This window comes from Neoarius graeffei, chromosome 17 (assembly GCF_027579695.1).
Source record: "Neoarius graeffei isolate fNeoGra1 chromosome 17, fNeoGra1.pri, whole genome shotgun sequence".
Classification (NCBI taxonomy): domain Eukaryota; kingdom Metazoa; phylum Chordata; class Actinopteri; order Siluriformes; family Ariidae; genus Neoarius; species Neoarius graeffei.
This window is the reverse complement of record NC_083585.1, coordinates 26,030,385-26,057,624: the sequence shown is the minus strand read 5'-3', so window position 1 is coordinate 26,057,624 and position 27,240 is coordinate 26,030,385. Positions and strand designations below refer to the sequence as shown.

The following is a 27,240-nucleotide window of genomic DNA, read 5'->3' as shown; positions in this document are numbered from 1 at the left end:
TATGGGGAGTGCCTGTTAGAGAGCACACTCTGTCTAGGCCGTCAGCATGGTGAGGTAGGGTGGCCAGTTCCTTTCCTCGCCGCCTTTAACTTCCCCAGTGTTTCCACCAGGTCCCCATTCACTGCTGGGTGGACAGGAGGCGAGCCCCAGATCACCATCCGAGGCGAGGCTCGAACTGGGGACCGTTCACTTGGCGGTCAAGCGCTCTAACCACTTGGCCACCTCGCCTCTAAATCCCCAAACATGGCCTATAAATTTTATACTAACCTGTGCTAATCAAAATTTTGTGAAATTTTGATGTTTCATGCAGGGGTGGAGTCAAGGGCTGGCCAGTGGTTGTCAAGGCCACTCTAAATTAATCTCTGGCCACCCCAACACCGCTTTGTTGGCAACTTTTTTGCGGAACTATGTCTGTATGCAGTTGTTCCCATCCTGACGCAATTCAACAGCGTGCGCTCAAGTCAGTAGTTCTCCACGCAAACAGTAGGTGGCAGTAATACACTCAATTTGAATATCAACCACCACCAACAGAATTACAGAACAACAACAAGTTCTTCTGTCTATTGTTCTCCAGGTCAAGACTGCCGCCGCCAACTGACGACAGCGAAGTTAACATAATCGTCGCAGGTAAGTTTATAACAAACAGAATTAAGTATATTCACTATATTTGAAATGTTTCTTGTCTTAATCTATGCAAGTTAAATGTTATGTAACCAGATACTATCTAATAAAATTTGCTAAGTTTTACTAGATACAGGCTGTTAATTTACCAGAATGTAAGCAGAGGTGGACAGTAACGAAGTACATTTACTTGAGTACTGTACTTAAGTACACTTTGAGTATCTGTACTTTACTTGAGTATTTTTTTTTTGGAAGCTTATGACTTTAACTTCACTACATTTGAAAGAGAAATATCGCACTTTTCACTCCACTACATTTCTATCAAGGTCCTCGTTACTCGTTACTATGAAGCAGCTTTGAAAGTGGATGTTTTTCCTTTTCTTTTCTAAAATGTGATTGTTTTTTTCACAGGTGACACTGAAACAGCCGATCAGTAATCACTAGGGTCACGTCACATCCATAGACTGTATAAAATCAAGTTCAGTGATTTCTCAGCAGCGTTATTTAACACGATCAGTTGATGGTAGAACGGAAGATGGCGGTTCTTCTGGTGAATGCACGCACTCATGGCCATACCTAGAACCCATGTTTCAGTTTTCTGAAAGGATTAAAGATTTGTTTTATTTTAAATGCTTGCTTTGTTTACCTAAAACGAACCACATCACAGCCTATAAAAACTCGCTGTCCAACCTGCGGAAGCATATTGAGGGATGTAAACGTTTTATTCCAAGAGAAAGCTTGCAATGTAGTTGTCTATGCTTTTAGAGCTAGCGATAACGTTGCAATAGCTATGCAGTCTGGTTAGTCAAATTACTTTCTATGGATTTGCCCGCCAAGTTGCCGTAGCCTTGTCCACGGCTAACATTTACACATAGCTAGTTAACATGGACATGGTTAGTTAGCATGTAAAAATCAAGTTATGCGAATATGAATAATGTTAACTTATCTGAAGTGCTTTCAGAAATACGTTTTAGCATAATCTTGCCAAATAAACAGAATGTACAAATATTTCTTTTCTAGTAACGTTAGCTACCCAAAATGATTTCGAGTTTGAAAAGAGTTTGCTAGCATGTCAGGTAGAGTGTCACTGACTAGCTAGCTTAACGTTAAACCACCATGATGGCACAGCATGCGCTCATTTTGTGAATTCACAAAGTAATCCAGTCGGTTGCTTCAGAGGCATTAGGTATTATAAGCGTTGTGGCAATAATACAACAATGCGTTGACAGAAAATGTACTTTTAATACTTAAGTAGTTTTAAAAGCAAGTACTTCAGTACTTTAACTTAAGTAAAAATTTGACTGGACAACTTTCACTTGTATCGGAGTCACATTTGACCACCGGGATCTGTACTTTGACTTAAGTAATGTAGTTGGGTACTTTGTCCATCTCTGTATGTAAGTCACAAGCCACTTTCACCATGTCAGTGTCATTTAAAGGAGAACTGAAGGCAAATTTTTATGCCTCCGCCACCGTAAGGTGCAGGAGGCATTATGTTTTCGGGTTGTCCATCTGTCCGTGCGTCCGTCTGTCCATGCGTCCGTCCCGAAACCTTGTGAACGCGATATCTCAAAGACTAATGAAAGGAATTTCACCAAACTTATTTGTGCGCTTTGGGACAAACATGAACTGATTAGATTTTGAGATCAAAAGGTCTAAGGTCAAGGTCACTGTGAGGTCAAATGTCAGTCCGAAAACCTTGTGAACACAATGTCTCCAAGGCTGATACAAGTAGTTTCACCAGGTCAAGATTACTGTGAGGTCAAGTGTCCATCCCCAAATCACAACTTAATAAGGCATGTAGTCTACCGGGCGGAGGCATCCCCATTGACGCTGTTGGCGTCGAGTTCTATCTAGTTTATTATCAAAATTCTATTTCTCATTTTATTAAATATCGGAATGCACTTTTGATCGCTGTTTTGTCGCTGCTATAGCAAGTTATGAGTGTTTGAAATATGCTCTGTAATATATCAGTCCATATGTCAAAGCAATGGCCGTAAATGAGATTCGTTGAGACCTGTGCGAGACATCGTAGGACGGAAGTAAAAAGTACAGCGGAAATCAAAGTGACCGACATCTGCCAACGCTGTCAAAAGACGCGCGCGCCCTCTTTCGAATGCTGACGTAATGAAGCCGGAAGTTTTGTTTGTTTTGACAGCAATCAGGAAAGTTTGAAAAAAGTAGGCAGTAATCGTCATTTAAACTGCAGTATTTCGTTTGGAAAACAGTTTTCAAAATGGCGGCACTGACACCTGGTTGACACTTAACGTTTCAAAGTCTCGCACAAGTTTCGTGAAGATCGCGCGGATAAGCGACGCCTGCCGTGGACCAAACGAACTAAATTCAACACGGCTAAAAACCGAATAGGCCGATAAGTATAATATTTAATTACAATTAGTTGCTAATACGAGTCATGATATAAGGTTACTAAAACTGAAAACGTAATTGAATAACACGTTAATTAAGAAATAAAGCAAGTTTAAAAATGACTTCAGTTCTCCTTTAAAAGAAAATATTGAGTTTGAATAAGTATGAATCATGCTTATATGCGATCTAATGCAAACAGATAACGTTGAAATACTTTCCCATAATGTTAAGTTTGTTCAATTTTGCACCTGTCAGGCAAAATGAAGAGAAAATTTACTTCCCACTTCGTCAGTCAGTGTAGTAAGCCCAGTAACGAGAGGAGGGAAAGTGGTGTGGAGAGGGAGATGCAGAATGACCATGATGAGACAGAGTCAGATAGTGAAGGAGAGTGTTCACCAGGTGCTCTTCATGGAAGTGAACTTACAGGAACTGTACCTGAGGTACACTGCACCACCTGCCTTGTTCATTTAGGTTAAGTATCTCTATAGGATAGGATTCGGCCTTCAACAGCCAATGTGGAATGTACTTTTGAAAGCCAAATCAGTAAAAAAAAAGTTAATCAACTTAAAATCTGGCATGCTGACAGTTTTAACCTTAAATCCAGCACGCGGACTACGTTAACTTTTCCGTCTTTACTCGCGGATGATCGATTTGTCAATTCAGATAGTAACAGTGATGGTGGAGTACGTCTCCCCGAGTGCACTCTGCAAAATGGATGTCAAGGTAGGTTACAGTCTGCCAACCACAATCCACAAATTACTGCAGTGCTACGGATTATGTCAATTTGCATTAAATAAGAACGTTTCAAGAACTTCATTTCAAAAATGTGGTTTAGATGCGACATCCAGTCATCATTTTAACTTGTGTATCTCAGTTAAGAGATGAAACACTTCATGTGCATCATTGTTGCATTGTTCTCTGTTTAACGCAAGAAGCATTATTTTTACATTAATACGTTTTTATTTTGTTGAATATATATATGAGATATGGACAGGATGCATCATAGTTGAACTTGATTTAAACCAGTCATGTTGACCATTGAATTAGTTGAATTTTGCACAATTTTTGTTCAAGTTTGCTTGTTTTTGTTCCTTATTTCAACAGCAAGTTTAGCTGTTTCTGTAGGTTTTTTTAATCTGTTTCATGCAAGACACTTTATTTTCACTTATTATAATTTTATTTTAAAGAAAGCACAACTTTATTCATCACACACTTGTGAAATTTCCTCTCTGCATTTAACCCATCTGAAGCAGTGAACACACACATGCACGTGAGCAACAAGCACACACACAGATACCCAGAGCAGTGGGCAGCCATGCTAACAGCACCCGGGGAGCAGTTGGGAGTTAGGTGCCTCGCTCAAGGGCACCTCAGCCCAAGGCCGTCCTATATTAACCTAACCGCATGTCTTTGGACTGTGGGAGAAACTGGAGCACCCGGAGGAAACCCACGCAGACACGGGGAGAACATGCAAACTCCACACAGAAAGGCCCCCGCCGGGTTCGGACCCAGAACCTTCTTGCTGCGAGACGACTGTGCTAACCACTACACCACCGTGTCGCCCACTTTACACTTGTTCTGAAATAAAAACCGAACGTGGAACCGTACCAAGTTTTTTTTTTTCCTCAAAAAAAAAAAGAAAAAAAAAAGCGAGGTGGAAAATTTAGGAACTGCACAGCTCTACTCCAGTCATGGCATATTTATTAACATAAAAGTTATTATTATATCCTTACAATATTCATTATACTCATTAGCACATCCTCAAAGCTCAGTGATCTAAATAATGTGTAACAAGTAAAGATTAAATCATGCCATAGAAAATTATTTACAACAAATTACAACAGTGTGTTATTTCTCTTATACCACAGCAATTACGTTGTTTGTTAATTAAAAAAGAGAATTTTTTCCTGTTTATAGTTCAATTTAAAGGCCTTTCAGAGTTTAAGTGTAGGTCATAAAAAGAACTTTCCCAACACCCAATTATTTTTGTTTAGCGGACCGAAAGCTACTGAATTCGAATCACAGATTTCCAATTTTATTCGTTTTTTAAATAGAACAATTAATGAATTTAGAACCACGTGACCCAATTCAAGATACTATGTCATGCATGACGTAGTGGGCTTTCCCCGTTCGCACAAGGCATTGTGGGATACAAATTTGAAACAGGAGAGAAAAATGGAGGATGAGAATGAAACGTGAAAGGCCGAAACGGAAAGCGAGAAGAAAAGATGTTATGTTACGGTATATACGAAGGAAAGGAAACGCAGGACCAAACTAATAAATATCGGCGGTCAGCGAGCACCTCGGTGTGATCAGCTGTTCGTTTAGCGACAGAATGATGGAACTGTCAGCGCACGGTCAAAGGTAAACCTGCGCATGCGCACACACACGGACTTCCTCTGTCTGCTTGACTGTGCGAAGCGAGCGATTTCATGCACATTATTTGCTTAGGAATCCCCTCAAATTAAATAACTTCCCAGCCACAGAATGGCCTGATATTTTATGAGATATTACAGAAATAAACATATATCACAATGACCACATTTCAGAGGGAACTAAATTTCACCGATTTTATGAAATCGAAAGGCCGTCTAGCTTTAATACAGTATAAACCTGTGATTTGAATTTACAGCCAGAACTACGGTCAGAGCTGCAGTGACAGAAAATTAATTAACACTGACTGACCAATCAGATTTCAGCACTCAACAGCATTGTGGTATAATTAAAACACATAATCTTTAACTGAACAATTGATCTGTACTGTCACAGACGTTCCGCACATGTACTCTTGTATTCCATCAACATGAGCTAATGGTTCCCGTAGGGGCCAGAAACCCATGAAACAAAACATATCAATCACCTCTGCCTTCCAGCAGCCCCATGACCTGGTCAGCACCGCCATCTTTAATGGGAAAATATTGATTAACTGGCCAGGCCAGGACAAAACAACCTACTCAGAATAAATCACTGATATATCATGATCAACAAATTCCCTAAATAGGAATTAAACCTATGGATGTAAATCCATCACTTGACAGGGTCCTCAGATCACATCTGTATCCCAGGAGAAACATCTCGGTATTTGGATTGATGACTCTCTTTCCTTTGCATATCATATTCAACAGCTGGTTAAAAAAAAAAAAAGACTCAAAGTAAAATTAGGATTTTAGGGGGCGTCGTGGCTCAGGTGGATGGGGCGCCATGCCATAAATCCGGGGACCTGGGTTCGATTCCGACCCGAGGTCATTTCCCGATCCCTCCCCGTCTCTCCCGCTCATTTCCTGTCTCTACACTGTCCTATCCAATAAAGGTGAAAAAAGCCCAAAAAATATCTTTAAAAAAAAATTAGGATTTTATTTCAGAATCAAGTCCTGCCTTTCCTTTGAGGCCAGAAAGAAGCTTGTTGCTGCTGCTTTTATGTCCGTGTTGGATTATGGGGATGTGATCTATATGCATGGATCTTCTCAGAGTTTCCCACAGTCCACCACGGAGCACTAAGATTCATCACAAATTTCAAAGCTCTGAGTCATCGTTGTTTGTTAGTCTGGCTTGTCCACACGTAGACTTAAAGCGAGACGGCCTTTCGATTTCATAAAATCGGTGAAATTTTGTTCCCTCTGACATGTGGTCATTGTGATGTATGTTTATTTCTGTAATATCTCACAAAATATCAGGCCATTCTGTGACTGGGAAGTTATTTAATTTGAGGGGATTCCCGAGCAAATAATGTGCATGAAATCGCTCGCTTCACGCAGTCGAGCAGACAGAGGAAGTCCGTGTGTGTGCGCATGCACAGGTTTACCTTTGAGCGTGCACTGACAGTTACATCATTCTGTCGCTAAACGAACAGCTGATCACACCGAGGTGCTCGCTGAGCGCTGATATTTATTAGTTTGGTCCTGCGTTTCCTTTCCTTCGTATATAACAGAACGTCTTTTCTTCTTGCTTTCCATTTCGGTCTTTCACGTTTCATTCACACACTCACGTCCTCCATTTTTCTCTCCTGTTTCAAATTTGTATCCCACAATGCCTTGCGCGAACGGGGAAAGCCCACCACGTGATGCATGACGTAGTATCTTGAATTGGGTCATGGTGAAGCAGGAAAAAATAGTGGAGAATTTAGGGCCACGTGGCTTCCTCTCTTTGCTTGTGGCCATGTTAGTTCTCTTGGTGAGGAGAGGACTATCTGGAGTTTGGCCTCGAGTCTGGTTTCACCAGCGTCTTCGATAACTTTGAAGCCTTTGCCAGACAACAAGGATTTGAGTGGTCCATTCTTTTCACCAAACTGGGTGTGAAGTTGGGCTTGGCTTTTATTTATGCCTTCTTTGGATCTCTGTTTGCTTTCCCTGGACTTCGTCTGGTGCAAACTCACTTAGACGCAGTCCATATGAATGCTGATGGGCTCATCATTCACATCCTTCTACACACCAGTTTTTTGTCCCTGTTGGTTTTTCTTGTTTTGTGGATCAAGCCGTTTGTTCGTGATTTCTTAGGAAATGCTCCTATGGGAAAGACGTCAGTCACATTGCTTTGAATTTCGATTTCCATGTGGCCCAAAATTCATTAATTGTTCTATTTAATAAAATTGGAAATCTGTGATTCGAATCCAGAAGCTTTTGCTACACTAAACAAAAATAATCGGGTGTTGGGAAAAATTATTTTCATGACCTACACTTGAAAAATCTGAAAGGCCGTCTACGGTAGCTTTAAACATTGGCATGTTCTTGTGTGTATATATATATATATATATATATATATATATATATATATATATATATATTACATCTGCTTCCATTGTATCTTCATTTGTCAAAAAAAGTGTGTGCAGTTACAGTCTTCGTTCGCAGGATCTGTTTTTACTTTCTGTTCCAAAGGTCTATACTGAATTGGGGGGGGGCATTTAAATTGTTTGCGTCCTCTGCTTGGAACCAGTTTGACCTGAAACTTCAGGAACTGGTCCCATTACACATATTTAAAGTGATTTTAAATGACTTGCAGACAGAACCATCCAGCTGTAAATGGTTTGCCTGACTTTTTGGAATACTATTTTTATTATTTGAACTTGTGTTGAGTTGATTACTTTTAAATGATCTTTTTCATTGTGTAACTGCTTCTGTAAACTACAGTTGTGGTCAGAAGTTTACATACAGTGACATGAATGTCATCTTGGATATGAATGTCATGGCAATATTTGGGCTTTCAGTAATTTCTTTGAACTGTTCTTTTTCTGTGGCAGAATGATTGTACAGCATACAGCTTTAATTAAAAAAAAAAAACCCACTAGAATTTGGTGCACAAGTTTTAATTTTCTTTGGGTTTTCTGAAATCAACACAGGGTCAAAATTATACATACAGCACACCTAATATTTGGGTAAAATGTCTCTTCGCAAGATTCACCTTGACCAAACATTTTTGTTTACCATGAACAAGCTTCTGGCAGAATTCTGGTTGGATATTTCACGACTCTTCATGGTAGAATTGGTAGAGTTCAATTAATTTTTTTTTCTTGGCATGGGCTTGACTTATAAGCACGGTCCATATATTTTAATTTCAGTTGTTTAGAAATGGCTCCAAGAGACATTCTGGAGTTGTGTATATCTGCAATCCTCTTTCTCAGATCTGCACTGAGCTCCTCGGACTTTCCCATTTTACTGGGTGTTGGTCAATCCAACGAGTGCTGCAAACAAACCCTTTTTATGAAGGCACAGAGAAGCTACCAGCTGTAGTCGATCATGATCACTAACAGGAAGTTAAGAGACCTCGGCCTTGGCAAGATAAGAAACATTTTGGAAGTTTCAGCACCTCTGAATTAATAATCTAAGTGAGCGTCTGTACATTTTTGACCCTGTATGTATAATTTTGACCCTTTGTTGATTTCAGAAAACCCAAAGAAAATTAATACTTGTGCACCAAATTCTAGTGTTTTTTTTTAATTAAAAATGTATGCCGTACAATCATTCTGCCACAGAAAAAGAACAGTTCAAAGAAATTACTGAAAGCCCAAATATTGCCATGATGTTCATATCCAAGATGACATTCATGTCACGGTATGTAAACTTCTGGCCACAACTGTATTTAATGTTGTGTGTGTGGATGTGCGTTTTGGCTCTGTTTTGTTCACTGTGCTGCTGCCTGTCTTGGCTAGGATGCTCGTGGAAAAGAGATTTTAAAATCTCAATGAGTCTTTCCTGGTTAAATCTTCTTCTTCTTTTGGCTGCTCCTGATTAGGGGTCGCCACAGCGGCTCTTTCGTCTCCATTGCTCCCTGTCTTTAGCATCCTTCTCTACCACACCTGCCACTTTCATGTCCTCTCTCACCACATCCATGTATCTCCTCTTTGGCCTTCCTCGTTTTCGTGTGCCTGGCAGCTCCATCCTCAACATTCTCCTTCCAACATGCTCTGCATCTCTTCTCAGGATGTACCCATACCATCTCAGTCTCATCTCTCTTAGCTTAATTCCCAAGCTCTCCACATGTGCTGTCCCTCTGATGTGCTCGTTTCTTATCCTGTCCAACCTCGTCACTCCCATCGCCAACCTTAACATCCTCAACTCCGCCACCTCCAACTTTGCCTCCTGTCTCTTCGTTAAGGGTACGGTCTCCAATCCATACATCACAGCTGGTCTCACTACTGTCTTATACATCTTACCTTTCACTTTTGCTGGGACTTTCCTATCACAAACGACTCCCGAAATCCTTCTCCAACTGCTCCACCCTGCCTGCGCTCTCTTTCTCACCTCACTATCACAGCCCCCATTTTCCTGCACAGTTGACCCCAGGTACTCGAATTCACCAACTTTCTTTACGTCTACTCCTTGCATCTTCACTACACTCTCATCCCCATTCTCACTGATGCACATATATTCTGTTTTGCTACGGCTCACCTTCATTCCTCTTCGTTCCAATGCATCCCTCCATCTCTCCAAACCCAACTCAACCTCCTTTCCACTTTCACCACATATCACAATATCATCCGCAAACATGTTCCATGGTGACTCTTGCCTCACTTCGTCTGTCAAGCTATCCATCACTATGGCAAACAAAAGTCTTTCCTGGTTAAATAAAGGTGAGAAAGTTAGAAACCTTTAAAGAGGAATGAAGATTATAAAAAGAAGTGAGAAAATGCTGACACTTTTTACCAGAAGACACTGAGATGAGAACACAGCATGAGTTTTGGTCTGTAGGTACAGACTGATCCTGTAGTCGGAGAAACAAAACATACAGTAGGAAGTGGTGGAGTTTAGATGTGAGGACGTCAAGGACAACATGTTCCGTAGACATGATGATGATAATGATGATGATGATATCCTGGAACAGCCACTTCTGTATTTCTGAGTCCATTTACAAACATTAACAGTGCAATCTATCAGGAACAGTGACACTTCCCTCACACTGCTCCTGATATCTTAGTGATTGGCACTGGCCGGGAAAGAAAAAAGAAAAAGCTGAGAACAACACCGCTACTGGTGTCTATAACAAAGTGAACAAGATGGAGGAACACAGAAAGATGGCAACAAGGTTAGAATCTGACTCTCTTTTTGTTTTATTCCTTTAGGATACGTTTTTGGGTTTGGCTCAATGTCAGATCTGACTTTTTCCCCTGAAACTGAGACACAATAAGCTTTGACGGAGCTGAATATGTGGGGAAGTCCAAATAGGAGAAAACAGTTGGCAAAACACATTTAGTTCCATTACTCTTAACAACTGCATATGGAGTAGAGACATCAGGACATGAGCATGTTTCCTCACAGGTTTAAAGTCCAGATTTCTGCACTCTATACAAACGAACAGTAGCCAAGCAAACACAAACACAGCCCAGATTTCTGGCAAAATTACCGTGAAGTACTTGCTCAACTGTGATCTGAAAGAAATTCTTGATTCAACAAGTCAGTCCTGAATAATAAACCACCAATCACGTAATTCAGGCTTTCCAAACTGAGGGGTCGTAAAAATATATATAATTACAAATATGCATATTTGTATATGGACACGAGTGTTTTATTGGGAAATACACCACTCGTATTTTTCATACGAGCTCCATCCAGGACATGGAGAATCAAAACCGTGACATAAATCTCTATATGTCACTCGTGACAAAAATCAATGAATTGTTTAGATAAATTTTTGTGGATGTGTCCATATAATATAAAGAACATCACACAGCGGCGCGACAATATGAAGTTTATCTTCTCGTGTTGAAAAATTTCACTCGTTCGCGATATATACATTCAGCCACTGGGGAAGATAAACTTCATATCTTTGTGCCACTGTGTAATATATATAAGTTTAATTTCATGTTAGCTGCCTACTTAGTCTCAATATCTACAAATCATTGACGTTGAAGGAGATCAGCTGACAAAGACATTGGGAACTCCTGACTTAACAAAATAAGAGAAAACAAGTGTTGCCAGGCAAAACAAACCTCGCCCGGTAGGACTTATGATGAACATGAAGGAAGATATCGCAAAAAAAATTAGGTACCCTATGGGTCCATGTGGCTACTGCTTATAAATAAAATAGTTTTCTGATCCCATGTCCATACAGCATATATATATTTACTCTGTGAGGCAGTAGCCACAAAAATGAAGCGTAATCCAAAAAAAATCAGAAGTAAAATATACCAAGTGTCTTTACTTTATATTATTCTACTCTGACCTATTACAGTTTTCAAAACTGAAACCTCCGAACCGAGGCTGACATAAACACGCTGTCGCCATGACCCAAACTCTTATTTCCCGGAAATGGCCCGGCGCTAGAGCTCAGTGGAACGCACTTTCCCTCTGTAATAAGCATGAACATGTCTGAAAGCGATTTCTTTAGTCCAGTCCATTTATTATATATATATATATATATATATATATATATATATATATATATATATATATATATAAAAATCTCCTTCTCACCCCCGGCGGGGGGGTGGTATCCATGTCATCCTCAAGCTCGGGTCCTCTACCAGAGGCCTGGGAGTTTGAGGGTTCTGCGCAGTATCTTCGATGTTCCTAGGACTGCGCTCTTCTGGACTGAGGCTTCAGATGTTGTTCCTGGGATTTGCTGGAGCCACTCTCCCAGTTTGGGGGTTACTGCCCCAAGTGCCCCCACTACCACGGGGACCACGCAACCCTTGACCTTCCACATCCGTTCCAGCTGCTCTTTCAACCCTTGATACTTCTCAAGTTTCTCATGTTCCTTCTTCCTGATGTTGGCGTCAGCTGGGATCGCCACATCTATCACCACCACCCTCTTCTGCTCTTTGTCCACCACCACTATGTCCGGTTGGTTAGCCAGGATCTGTTTGTCAGTCTGGAAGCTGAAGTCCCACAGAATCTTGGCCCTGTTGTTCTCAGCCACCTTCTGTGGTATGGCCCATTGGGACTTGGGTATTTCTATTCCATACTGGTTGCAGATGTTCCTGTATACTATCCCAGCCACTTGGTTGTGCCTCTCCATGTACGCTGATCCAGCTAGCATCTTACACCCTGCTACTATGTGCTGGACTGTTTCAGGGGCTTCTTTGCACAGTCTGCATCTTGGGTCTGATCTACTCTGGTAGATCCTGGCCTCTATGGCTCTTGTGCTTATGGCCTGTTCTTGTGCTGCCATGATTAGTGCCTCTGTGCTGTCTGTCAGTCCTGCATTATCCAGCCACTGGTAGGATTTCTTGATATCAGCCACTTCCTCTATCTGACGGTGGTACATGCCATGTAGGGGTTTGTCTCTCCAGGTTGTCTGTTCCTCCTCCTCCTCTGCACTCTCATCAGGGTTCTGCTGCCTGAGACATTCACTTAGCAGTTCATCCTTTGGGGCCATCTTTCTGATGTATTCTCGGATTTTCGATGTTTCATCCTGGACCGTGGTCTTGACGCTCACTAGCCCTCGGCCTCCCTCTTTCCGCTTAGTGTATAGTCTCAGGGTGCTGGACTTGGGGTGGAACCCTCCATGCATGGTGAGGAGCTTTCTAGTCTTGATATCTGTGGCTTCTATCTCCTCCTTTGGCCAGTTTATGATACCAGCGGGGTATCTGATGACTGGTAGTGCGTACATGTTGATGGCTCGGACCTTGTTTTTACCATTCAGCTGACTTTTCAGGACCTGCCTTACTCTCTGGAGGTATTTGGCTGTGGTTGACTTCCTTGTGGCCTCTTCATGGTTTCCATTAGCCTGTGGGATGCCAAGGTACTTGTAGCTGTCTTGGATATCACCTATGTTGCCCTCTGGTAGGTCAATCCCTTCAGTCCGGATCATCTTGCCTCTCTTTGAGACCATCCGGCCACACTTGTCCAATCCGAATGACATCCCTATGTCATCGCTGTAGATCCGGGTGGTGTGGATCAGCGAGTCTATTTCTCGCTCGTTCCTGGCATACAGCTTGATGTCATCCATGTAGAGCAGGTGGCTGATTGTTGCCCCACTACGGAATCGGTACCCGTAGCCGCTCTTCGTGATGATCTGACTGAGGGGGTTCAGGCCTATGCAGAACAGCAGTGGTGATAGCGCATCTCCTTGGTATATGCCGCACTTGATGTTGACTTGGGCAATGGGTTTTGAGTTGGCCTCTAGGGTTGTCTTCCACATTTCCATTGAGTTCTGTATGAAGGTCCTTAGGTTCCTGTTGATCTTATACAGTTCCAGACATTCCAGTATCCATGTGTGTGGCATTGAGTCATAGGCTTTCTTGTAGTCAATCCAGGCAGTGCACAGGTTGGTCTGTCTCTTCTTACAGTCTCGGGCGACTGTTCTATCGGCCAGTAGCTGGTGCTTGGCTCCTCTGGTGTTACTGCCAATTCCTTTCTGTGCCTCGCTCATGTATTGAGCCACATGCTTACTCATTTTTGCCGCAATGATGCCTGACAGGGCCTTCCATGTTGTGCAGAGACAGGTAATTGGCCGGTAGTTGGATGGGATGGGTCCCTTCTGGGGGTCCTTCATGATTAGGACTGTCCTGCCTTGGGTTAGCCATTCTGGGTGGGTTCCATCCCTCAGCAGCTGGTTCATCTGTGCTGCTAGGCGTTCATGGAGTGCAGTTAGCTTCTTCAGCCAGTACGTATGGATCATATCGGGGCCTGGTGCTGTCCAGCTCTTCATCTTTGACACTCTTTCTTGGACGTCTGCCATTGAGATGGTTACTGGTTCTTGTTCTGGGAGGTTGCTGTGGTCAGCTCTTAGGTCCACTAACCATTGGGCATCGGTGTTGTGTGATGCCTTTCTTTCCCATATGTCTTTCCAGTATTTTTCCACCTCAGCTCTTGGTGGGTCTGACCGGTTGTTGTTCCCCTGCCATTGAGAGTACACCTTGGCTGGTTCAGTGGAGAACAGCTTGTTTATTCTCCTGGCCTCTCCTTCCTTGGTGTATCTCCTCAACCGGGTGGCCAGAGCTGTTAGTCGCTGTTTGGCAGTTTCGAGTGCCTCTGGTATGGAGAGTGAGTTGTACTTCCTGGGCGCCCCTTTATTCACCATGTTCCCTTTCTGTAGTTCAGCTAGCTGGCTAACTTCTCTCCTTGCTGCCTTTATCTTGGCCTCTAATCGTCTCTTCCATGGTGGATACTGTTTGTTATGTCCTGAGCCCACCTTGTGTCCAAGCATCTCCATGATTACTGTTGCTGTACTGTGTATCAGCTTGTTGGTCTCAGTGATGGTTCTTGTGGAGATTGTCTTCAGAGCAGCATTCACATCTACTAGTAGATCTTCTGAAGGTACTTGGCAACTCAGCTTCGGTATTCGTCGGGGGCTCCAGGTTTCCAGTTGGGTCACGATCTTCCTTCTCAGGTCAGCAGCTCTTGTGTTGAGGCTGTTAGCTGTTGGGGCTTGGTACCCAATCTCTGGTTGTGGGGATGATGACATCTCCCCGCTGACCTGTCTTCCTGGCTCCCCCTTGCCGTAGCATCGTTGTTGTATTTCATTAATCTCTAGTTGTGATAGCAGATTTCGATTATGGATGTTGGAACACTGGGCTAATAGCTGTTTCTTTGTTAGCCTTGATTGTGGGTTTCGAAGTATCCAATGGTCCCACATTCTCTGCATGTATCCCCTCTCTCTGGGACTGCTTGTATAGTAGCATTCCAGCAAATCCGTATTTTCTGTCCTCGTCCATCGATGTCTTGTTCCAGTAGCCCATTTCTCATCAGTTTGCCCTGGTTCCCTAGCAACTGACGCAGACCTTGTTGACCCGGGCGACGTCTGAGCCGGTATGACTCTATCAGTTATGTTTTCACTCATTCCTGAGGTAGGCTGATATATCATGAGGGGTTTTTGCCTAAGGACCCTTACTGGATGATGTTTTGCCCCGACCGGGATTCGAACCCCGATCTCCTGTGTTGTAGTCAGTGAGCATTACCACTGTACTATCCAGCTGACATATATATATATATATATATTTTTTTTTTAATAAAAAAATCAACAGAGCGGGGAAGTTTTTATCAATGGGGTTTAAAAGTGGGCGTGGTCAAACCCCTAGCTTTGCGTACGTAAACGAACCAAGAAACCATCCAATGACAGCACAGAGTATGCAAATGAGGCAGGAAGTGATCCAACCAGTGTGTTTGTGGGTGGGAGGAGTCTTTCCGAGGCAGTGCTCCTGCAGTCCGAGCTCAGAGCTTTTTTTTTTTTTAAATACCTTTTTGGTCACCGTGACCTTGACCTTATGACCCTCAAAATATTGGTGGTTCTATTTGGGTCACCGTGACCTTGACCTTATGACCCTCAAAATATTGGTGGTTCTATTTGAGACCAATGCCCATCCATCCTGAAAGTTTCATGAAAGATCGATCCAGCCGTTTTCCCATAATATCGTTAACAAACAAACAAACCCTACCGAAAACAATACCTCGCCCCCTGGTGGACTCTGTCCCAGGTGAGGTAATGAGAGATTTTCCAATCCCACGTTCTCATTATCGATATAGTACTGAGATTACAGCTCGAAGTATTAGCCAAAACCAATTCGACAGACATGTTTTTTATTATCCTCTCATTAAAAAAATATCAAATCTGAACGATAATGATCATTCCTACAGGACAGCGTCATACTGATACTGTCTCGAGGCAGTCTGTTATTTCAACAAGACAATCTTAACATTCAAATTTTTCAACAGAATGACACAGTTTGAGCATCAGAATGATTAGAAACACGGTGATGACTGAATATGGAGGCGGCGTGCTGGGTGGCATAATACAGTATTACCACTTCACAGCTCCAGGATCTCTGGTTCAACCACGAGCTCAGGTTACCGTCTGTGTATGTTCCTGTGTCCGCGTGGGTTTCTTCCAGGTTCTCTGGTTTTCTCCTACCTCCCATAAATAAAACAGAGCCTGTAGGTGGACTGACTGTGATAACTCGCACCTCTAGCTGTGAACATTCTGAGTACAGGATATGTTAAAGGAGAACTGAAGTCATTTTTAAACTTGCTTTATTTCTTAATTAACGTGTTATTCAATTACGTTTTCGGTTTTGGTAACCTTATATCGTGACTCGTATTGGCAACTAATTGCAATTAAATATTATACTTATCGGCCTATTTGGTTTTTAGCCGTGTTGAATTTAGTTTGTTTGGTCCACGGCAGGCGTCGCTTATCCGCGCGATCTTCACGAGACTTGTGCGAGACTTCGAAATGTGAAGTGTCAGCCAGGTGTCAGTGCCGCCATTTTGAAAACTGTTTTCCAAGCGAAATATTGCACAAAAACGAGTTTAAATGACGATTACTGCCTACTTTTTTCAAACTTTCCTGATTGCTGTCAAAACAAACAAAACTTCCAGCTTCATTACATCAGCATTCGAAAGAGGGCGCGTGCGTCTTTTGACAACGTTGGCAGATGTTGGTCACTTTGAGTTCCGCTGTACGTTTTACTTCCGTCCTACGATGTCTCGCACAGGTCTCAACGAATCTCGTTTACGGCCATTGCTTTGACATATGGACTGATATATTACAGAGCATATTTCAAACACTCATAACTTGCTATAGCAGTGACAAAACAGCGATCAAAAATGCATTCCGATATTTAATAAAATGAGATAAATAGAATTTTGATAATAAAAAAATATGCCTTCAGTTCCCCTTTAACATGTGCCCTGTGATGGACTGGTTTATTTCATTACACCCAGGGTTCCTGGGACAGGCTCTAGATCCACCATGACCCTGACCAGGATAAAACGCTTACAGCAGATGAATGAATGAATACAATACATGGGTCTCTAGAAAGATCCAAACCTTCACAACTGGAAACAAAACAAGACACACCAATGCAGCGAATGTACCCAGGTTTAGTTTTCAAATACACTGCCACCCAAGATAAAATACTCGGTCTATTCTGCATCATCTGACTTGCAGTCTGGTTATATAGGTTATGAAAGGATTAGAGCTGTATAATACCAGCAAATCTGTACTGCAGCCAGAATATAAACATGGCAGAGTTGGAATAAATTCCGAGCAGCGACAGGAACTCAGGATATTAATATGGAAGCTAGAAATGTCAGTGTAAATCACCATCACCTCGCTATCACAGACAGGACGTCTTCATGCACGGATTTTTAGTCGACTCCAGAGCATGATTCTATGGAAGCCCGTTTCCGCCATTTGAGGAAAAAAGAAAGAAAGAAAAAAATAAATAAGTAAGAGGGAGGTCACATAGTATAATAATGAGACTGTATCTCAGTTATGAGAGGTCATAATTTTCAAAATAATATGGCATAATGTCATAAAAATGAGTTACTATTTCATTATAACATTCTCATAAATGATGACACACACAATATATATATATATATATATATATATATATATATATATATATATATATATATATATATATATGTGTGTGTATATATCAGGCTTGTAGTACTCGAGTCCGACTCGTGCCTTAATTTTAAAGACTCGTGACTTGACTTGGACTCTGACTCAGATTTTTTCCTTCATTTTTTGTAACATGCCTTAATAATTTGGCATAATATATTTATATCTACATTAATTTTTATACTAATTACGTGCAAGACGATGCACATTCACCTGTTCATACGTCATTTTCAGGAACAAACTAACGTTAATGGCGCTAAAATGCCTGGAGAGACGCCCCTAGGATTGTCCGCTTTGCTTATACAGACTTCTCGTGCAGTGGGAAAAAATGCACTGCTATGTGTTGCATATGTAGAAGAACTATCGAGGAGACGACGGGGACGACCTCGAACTTCAATCATCATTTGGTAAGACTCCACCCAGAGAAGGAAGCGACACGCTATGTTCATTGCTCTGTTGATAGTGGGCGGGGCTTGCTGAGTGATGAACTAGCTAGTGTTAACCCTGTCTCGTGTTATTTGCCCTGTTGATAGTGGGCGGGGCTTGCTGAGTGATGAACAAGCTTTTTATCTGTAGCCTGTTAACTAAAATGGGGCAGCCGAGCAGGAACGTTAGTCCAACACAGTAGCAGAGACGCTTTCACATAAAGGCAGCAACAGCCACCGTCAAATGGTGCAGCTGGAGTCTTGTTCTCGGACTCGACTCAAAATTTTCTTTAATGACTTGGACTTGAACACCGGGGACTCGAGACTGGACTCGGACTTGAGGTTTAGTGACTCGACTACAACACTGATATATAATTATTATGAGAGTAAGTCATTATTAGGAGAAAGTCATGAGATAGAAACTAATAATTATGCAAGATTTCTCATTAGTATGAGATATTAAGTCATTATTATAATAACTTGAGCCATTATTATGAGATACTAAGTCATGAGATAGGATATTATTATGAGATAGAAAGTGAAATTTATGAGATAGAAAGTAATTATGACAAAATATTGAAATATCAGTTCATCATTATGAAATCTTAAGTCATAAACGATGAAATACCAAGTCATGAGATACTGTAGGATCTCAGCATTATGAGATAGAAAATTGTAATTATGAGATAAGACCTAATTATTACTTTCTATGACAATTATTGTGACAAAACAAGCTCATTATTATTACAAGACATTAGAGAAAGCAGACGTTAATCTTTTTAAGAAATGGAATTTAGACCCATCCCAGCATTTATACGCAGTTTCTTTTCTCTTCTGGTACAATATCATATACTGTAATCTTAGGAAAAGCAGTAGCCATCACTCTCAAATAAATTCCGACAGAGTTAAGAACTCTTACGTAAACAGACTCGTTTTTTTAAGCATAAACAGTGAACAGGATATTTTTAGCATATCCGGAAAAAAAAATAAGTGTGTGTTTTGTCTATATTGTCGTGTTCCTAGATGTTGTAACTGAAGACGTGTCTTTATCTTAAGAAATAAAGATTACAAGATATTAAGTCATTATTATGTGAAACTAAGTCATGAGACAGGATCAGATTATTATGAAATAGAAGGTAATAATAATGAGAGTTCTCATTAGTATGAGACATTAATTCATTATTATAATAACTTGAGCCATAATTATGAGATACTAAATCATGGGATAGGATCAGATTATTATGAAATAGAAAATAATAATAACGAGAAAGCTCTCAATGTCATAATTAAGTCATAAGTATTATGTAATATCTCTTACGCATGTAAGTCATAATTATGAGATACTAAAATAATGGGATAGGATCACATGATTATGAGATAGAAAGAAATGATAAGAAAATAATCTCATCTCATCATCTCTAGCCGCTTTATCCTGTTCTACAGGGTCGCGGGCAAGCTGGAGCCTATCCCAGCTGACTACGGGCGAAAGGTGGGGTACACCCTGGACAAGTCGCCAGGTCATCACAGGGCTGACACATAGACACAGACACCCATTCACACTCACATTCACACCTACGGTCAATTTAGAGTCACCAGTTAACCTAACCTGCATGTCTTTGGACTGTGGGGGAAACCGGAGCACCCGGAGGAAACCCACGCGGACACCATGCAAACTCCACACAGAAAGGCCCTCGCCGGCCACGGGGCTCGAACCCGGACCTTCTTGCTGTGAGGCGACAGCGCTAACCACTACACCACCGTAATAATGATAAAAAAAAGTTCTCAATGTCATAATTATGACGTAGTATCTGTCACGAATGTGATACTAAAATCATGATTATGAGATAGAAAGAAATTATAAGAACATGATCACATCAGACATAATTATGAGAAAGTTATCTCATCTCATCTCATTATCTCTAGCCGCTTTATCCTTCTACAGGGTCGCAGGCAAGCTGGAGCCTATCCCAGCTGACTACGGGCGAAAGGCAGGGTACACCCTGGACAAGTCGCCAGGTCATCACAGGGCTGACACATAGACACAGACAACCATTCACACTCACATTCACACCTACGCTCAATTTAGAGTCACCAGTTAACCTAACCTGCATGTCTTTGGACTGTGGGGGAAACCGGAGCACCCGGAGGAAACCCATGTGGACACGGGGAGAACATGCAAACTCCACACAGAAAGGCCCTCGCCGGCCACGGGGCTCGAACCCCGGACCTTCTTGCTGTGAGGCGACAGCGCTAACCACTACACCCCCGTAATAATGATAAAAAAAGTTCTCAGTGTCATAATTATGATGTAGTATCGGTCACGAATGTGATACTAAAATCATGATTATGAGATAGAAAGAAATTATAAGAACATGATCACATCAGACATAATTATGAGAAAGTTATCTTATTAAAGTAATTATTATGATGAACCATAATTAGGAGTGATCTCATTATTATGGTGAGGGAAACAGGCTTCCATAGGATTTAACTAACAGACACAAAATATATGCACAGCTCATGGACATCTGATGGAGTGTGCAGTTAAAACTTAGATGGAAAATATCTCCAGCTGGATGCATTGGTCCTGTAATGAAATTTATTATTATTATTATTATTATTATTCACTCCATTCGAACCTCATACCTGCTGCTGCTGTGACCTGCACGCGCTCGGAGTTTCAGTCCTCCTGCACATGCACGCGCACACGCACATGCGCACGCACGCACGAAGGAGCCGAGCAGCCAGGAACAGGAGGAGGAACCCTGCAGGTTCGGATCCCAAGCTGCAGCAGAAACGAGCTTTCATGTCGAGTCTCATAACGAGTAATAAAGTCTAACATACCTAAAGCAGAAGATCCGCCCGCAGAGACTCGATCAGATGTTCAGGCAGCAGGGCTGAGCCATAAAACCACCGACAGCCGGGGTTCCATCCATGTACCTTCCCTCCCAGCGCAGGAAAAATGCGACAGTAGAACCCTCCGGGCTCTCACCATAACTCTATCACACAGAATGCGCGTCATATTAACTGGGTTGCCAGACCTTCTATACATACAAAATTTCATTGTCGGACATTTAAACCTATATTTAAAAAAAAAAAACAAATGCACCAAGCTGGAGACTCAAAGCTGACTTAGAACTACAATGATCAGCATTAAATTAAACACACGAGTTAAAATCTCACCAGGATCTGCTGTTAAAATAAACACGAGGGTTTATTCGCAACCTGGCAACCCGACTTATGCAGGGCGAGGCTTATGGGATGCAAAGATGTGATTGGATGACAGGTCTCTGACCGTGATTGTCTCCATGTAGGTGATTGGTTGAGATATCCAGGACAGCGCTAAGCCCCGCCCTTTGTGGTTGACTTTCATAAGACAGCCTCATGGTGCTGCTCGTGTTAAAGCGACAGAGGTCCGGTTCTGGAGGAAGTTTTCTCAGATTTGTCACTTATTCTCATCTCATCTCATCTCATCTCATTATCTCTAGCCGCTTTATCCTGTTCTACAGGGTCGCAGGCAAGCTGGAGCCTATCCCAGCTGACTACAGGCGAAAGGCGGGGTACACCCTGGACAAGTCGCCAGGTCATCACAGGGCTGACACATAGACACAGACAACCATTCACACTCACATTCACACCTACGGTCAATTTAGAGTCACCAGTTAACCTAACCTGCATGTCTTTGGACTGTGGGGGAAACCGGAGTACCCAGAGGAAACCCACGCGGACACGGGGAGAACATGCAAACTCCACACAGAAAGGCCCTCGCCGGCCACGGGGCTCGAACCCAGGACCTTCTTGCTGTGAGGCAACAGCGCTAACCACTACACCACCGTGCCGCCCCCACAGTGAAATTTTTCCTCTCCATTTAACACATCTAAAACAATGAACACACAAGTGAGCAGTGAGCATACATAGTTCATACATACCCAGAGCAGTGGGCACCTATGCTACAGCGCCCAAGGAGCAATTGGGGGTTAGGTACCTTGCTCAAGGGCCCGTCAGCCATGAAACAGAGGGAGGGGAAAGTGCTGTTCATTCACTCAACTCCCTTCACATTTTTCCTGCTGATCCCGGGAATCAAACCGACAACCCTTTGGGCCCAAGGCTGCTTCTCTAACCTTCATGCCATGACTGATATACAATATAGCTATCTATCTTCCCCCCCAAGTGGCAGAGACAGGCTTCTATAAGAAACAGGCTGGAAAAATATACAGCAAAATTAGCTGTAAGTAGTATAACTGGTCTGCTGAAGATTCAAAAACATTTTTCCTATCTTCAGTTAGCCAGTTTCAGTCAGTCTGTAGTCACTCTAGCTTCAGATTCCTGGTCTTATCTGACAGGAGTAATTCCTGAATAGTGGTTTCTGCTGATCGAGCCCATCCACCTCAAAGTTCAGCATGTTGTGCTTTTTGAGTTGCTTTTCTGTTCACCATGGTTGTAAAGAGTGGTTATTTGAGTTACCATAGCCTTCTTGTCAGTTTGAACCAGTCTGGCCATTGTCCTCTGATCTCTCTCTCAACAAGGAGTTTCTACCGACAGAAATGTTGCTCACTAGACTTTTCTTTTTCACACCATTGTGAATCGAGAGACTATTGTGTATGAAAATCAGCAGTTTATGAAATATTCAAACCAGCCTGAGATCACAATGAACTTTGTGAACATAAACTGAAGCTCTTAACCTGTACCTGCAGGTATTTATTCTACGCACTGCTGTGCACAAATAGACAAAACTGTCCATTATTTGAATGAATAGCCATACCACATATAACCATCCTGCTTTAAAGTCCTTCATAAAATGTAAATGACAACATTTCTCCAGTTTAAAGTAAGTATTTGTTCTCTAACCTTGAAATGTCAGTGATTCTTATTTTCAAATGCTCCACATTTTCACAAAAAAAATATTTGTAGCACTCAATTTGACTCAAAAGGAAACCGAAAAATCTCCCAACCAAGCGGGCGGTGTCATGGACTGGTCAATCTCCGCCCAAAGCAGCATCTAGGTTTCTTATGGCATTATAGCCTCCTGATTCTAAATATATATATATTGATTTTCTTTCTATAGGCTTGAATACTTTCAAGCTAAAGTAACTTGTTGGCAAAATAGCCAGAGTAAGCAAATAAATCCTCAACAAGACATCTCAAAAGGGCAGCTCGGACAGCCTTAACAGGACTAATGGTGTTTAATATGAAAGCCGAGAGCAAGATGAATACTAAGCTAAGCCATGGAGAAGTCATGTAACCTCACTACAAAAGATATTCTTATCTCATACAAAAAAATATTCTTATCTTATATTGTTTTTGGACCTGCATGTCTCTGGGGGAAACCAGAGCAAACCCACACAGACAGAACATGCAACCTCCACACAGAAAGGCCCTCGTTGGCCGCTGGGCTCAAACCCAGGACCTTCTTGCTGTGAGGCAACAATGCTAACCACTACACCACCATGCCACCCCTAAAGACGTGCAGATTAGGTAAAATACCCAGCCACTGGATTTGTACAAGACAGTGCATACTTATTGCTGGTCCCAAGCCCAGATAAATAGATGGTCCAGCGTGAGACTAGTGTGAGCTAAACTGGTTACTAACCTTCTGAAAACCTTCTCATTATGTTTACCTCCACCATCTTTGTTGGAGGAGGTTATGTTTTTGCCTGTTTGTTTGTCTTTTCCCAACGTAACTCAAAAAGTAGTGATGGATTTTGATGAAATTTTTAAGAAAGGTGAGCCATGGGCCAAGGAACAATTTAGATTTTGATGCAAATCTGGATATGTATGTGGATTCAGGATTTTTTTTTTTTGTCTGTTCCCAATGTAGCTCAAAAAGTAGTAGATGGATTTGGATGAAATTTGGCGGACGGCTTCAGTATTATTGTAGGTTCACGTGATTTGATTTTGATGTTGATAATATGTGGTTTAGTGGAGGTATGAGCTCCACCGAGTGCCCTTCTAGTTTTAAGTTGTTTTGCCTTTAGTTAAATCTTTTTAAAAGTGTACAGTTACTTCTGCAATTGTTTTTTGACCTTCAACAAACTGCAAAGACAGTCAGCATAGGCATCACAGCATATTAGCTCTGGAGGGGATACATTTCCTAAAAGGGGGAAAGTGGGGCTTTTCAATGAGACAAATACAGATGGAAAGCTAAATGACGCTTATTATAATGGAATTGTTTTGCAGGGAAGTGGTCACATCTGTCATCTCCGCCTCAGTTCAAGGGAGCTGTTAACAGATCTGTGGCTTGCTGAGATCCCTAGGCACTGGCAACTGAACTCATCTCTTTCATCACAGTTCTGGGATGGTAAAGTTGGTGTTTTGATCCTAACCAGAGAATCTGCTGTACTTAATCATGCTAAGCTGAGTCGTATTATATAGCAAGGATCCATTCAGGGTTTCCCAGGCAGAAAATATCTCACACTCATATCTTACCTCACTCTCCCTAGGGTACGGTTTTCTATGCATTTCCTTGTATGAGATGACGGCTTTTCATATACTGAATTCTTACCACACAAAATATGAAGCGGTGGGGTCAAACATGGCATGCTTAACAATATGTCTCTGGAGAATGGAGTAGAATATACCCAGACTGTAGCGAAAATTATGGGAACAGATGGGAGTCCTGGGAGAATGGGAGGAAGTCACAGCGTCCCACACCGTGTGGCCATATGGGCTAGCAGAGATGGAGTGAGATCAGGGGAAGAGAGAAAAACAAAGGAGTCCTGAAGAGTGTTCTAAAGTCCTCTGTCTGTTCACTGGCGGTTCCATATGGGTGACAAATTAAAGGAAAATTTACTGGTGACTTTGTCTCTTTATAGGAAAAGGTCACTGTATATCAATACAATATAATTTTGATTGATCACCTTTATTCTATGATGAAACCTTTCTATCCTGATGAGAGCGATCTGACTGCTGGATGGTTATCTTTGCCACCTCACAGCTCCAGGATGTCTAGTTCGATCTTGACCTTATCTGTTTGGAGTTTCAACCGTTCTCCCCATGTCCTCATAGGTTTCCCTCTTGGTGTGGAATGGCTACTCTAAATCGCACTTACATGTGTGTGAATGCTTGTGTACATGGCTCCCCACAATGGATTGTCACCCCATCCAGAGTGGATCGATGCCTTGTACCCAGAGTTTCCAGGATAGGCTCCAGATCCACCACAACCCTGACCAGGATAAAACACTTACTGGGAATGAGGCATGAGGGCTCACTGAATGATGTAAATCATATGCCATGACCTTCAACAACACTAAATTTCAACCTAATAAGCACTGATGGGAGATTTTGAAGAAACATGTTCTACAGAGCCTACATTTAAACACCAACATCTTTGGGAAGAACGGTATTCTTCGCTAGTCTAATTCCAGAAATTTCTAGAATCGATCCCAAAGCACATTAAAGCTGTTTTAGTGGCTTGTGTGGGCCAAACATCTTACTAAGACACTTTATGTTGGTTGTTCCTTTGTCATCTTTCTATCTATGCCTTCCACCAAAGGAAAGGGGCCATCACTGCTCAGATAATATTTGGATGATGGAATATTCTGGGGATTTTAAACACCTCTAGTAAGATATTGGGACAACACGAACCACCAGAACATCTTTAATGTGGCTTGAGATGAATTCTACAAGTCTCTAGAATTGTACTGGAGCAATGAGTCAAGCAACCAAAAGTATCCAGCCAGTAGCAGTGCAATGGTCAGAAACTGATAGTGATGAGGGTTTAGGGAACAACTGATACACTGTACAGCTAGAAATATGAGGTATTATATTGTACATAGCAACATACTACAGGGGTGGCACGGTGGTGTGGTGGTTAGCACTGTCGCCTCACAGCAAGAAGGTTCTGGGTTTGAGCCCAGTGGCCAATGGGGGCCTTTCTGTGTGGAGTTTGCATGTGCTCTGGTTTCCCCCACAGGTTAGGTTAATTGGTGACTCTAAATTGACTGTAGGTGTGAGTGTGAATGGTTGTTTGTCTCTATGTGTCAGCCCTGCGATGATCTGATGACTTGTCCAGGGTGTACCCTGCCTCTCGCCCATAGTCAGCTGGGATAGGCTCCAGCTTGCCCACCACCCTGCACGTAATGGATGGAACAGACTACAGTCCGTAATCATATATCTACAAATTGCAACAGTATAGTAGGTTTATCTGAGCAGTGACTGAATGGACATGTGAATATAATACATGTGTATATCTGGCCGCCTTGCATGTGGGAAGGAGTCACATGGGTTACTTGGTTTGTAAACACATGTTGTATTTGTTATTTAGTGGCATATGAAAGAGTGAAGTCTTGATTTAATTAAATACGTTTTCATGCCTGGGCAGAATCTTGACTGAATAAATCTGGTTACAAGAAGATGTGAAGTGGAGTGCATGTATCTGCTGTGTATATAGCATAGTGCTGTTCTCATCTCTGATGGCTGATTATTTGGAAATTTGGTCCCCGGGGTTAAAAAAAAAAAAAAATATATATATATATATATATATATATATATATATATATATATATATATCTCATCAGACCCTGAAAAAGGGCTGGTTTCCAAAAAGGAAGAATTTGGAGAGTCTTGCTCTGCTTTTCATTCAGTGAGCTCAGGGCACATGAGGGGTGCTCCAGCTGCTTTCTGACCCTTTCCTGTAAAATAATCATTTATTGCTTAAAGCCTGTCTCTCTGATTGCCAGATTTGTCTGCAATGAAAAATGTCTTTCCAGCTGTCCTCTTCTCCTCCTATATTTGTGAGAAAATACTTCCTGAATTACAACCCCGATTCCAACTTTTTTGAGATGTGTTGTTGTCTTGAAATTTCAAATGAGCCAATATTTGGCATGAAATTTCAAAATGTCTCACTTTCGACATTTGATATGTTGTCTATGTTCTATTGTGAATACAATATCAGTTTTTGAGATTTGTAAATTATTGCATTCCGTTTTTATTTGCAATTTGTACTTTGTCCCAACTTTCTTGAAATCGGGGTTGTAGAATAATAAGTGAGAAAGGCGATTTAAAACGCTGTTCACTTTATTATTCTGTTTTCTGTCACAGCTTG

General features: G+C 41.8%; 1 protein-coding gene across 4 annotated transcripts in view; it reads right to left on the bottom strand.

Annotated features, from left to right (window-relative positions):
- The window catches only part of tpst1 (tyrosylprotein sulfotransferase 1), a 162,339-nt gene extending 141,142 nt beyond the window's left edge, over positions 1 to 21,197 (bottom strand). For 2 of the 4 annotated variants that reach the window (XM_060943901.1, XM_060943904.1), the window contains exon 1: positions 21,042 to 21,197. The gene's annotated coding sequence lies outside the window, so the exon portion shown is untranslated. Of the gene's footprint in view, positions 1 to 17,472; positions 17,530 to 20,843; positions 20,936 to 21,041 lie in introns of those variants that run through there. The other 2 variants (XM_060943902.1, XM_060943903.1) reach the window with 2 other exon arrangements.
- Positions 21,198 to 27,240: the final 6,043 nt, after the last annotated feature.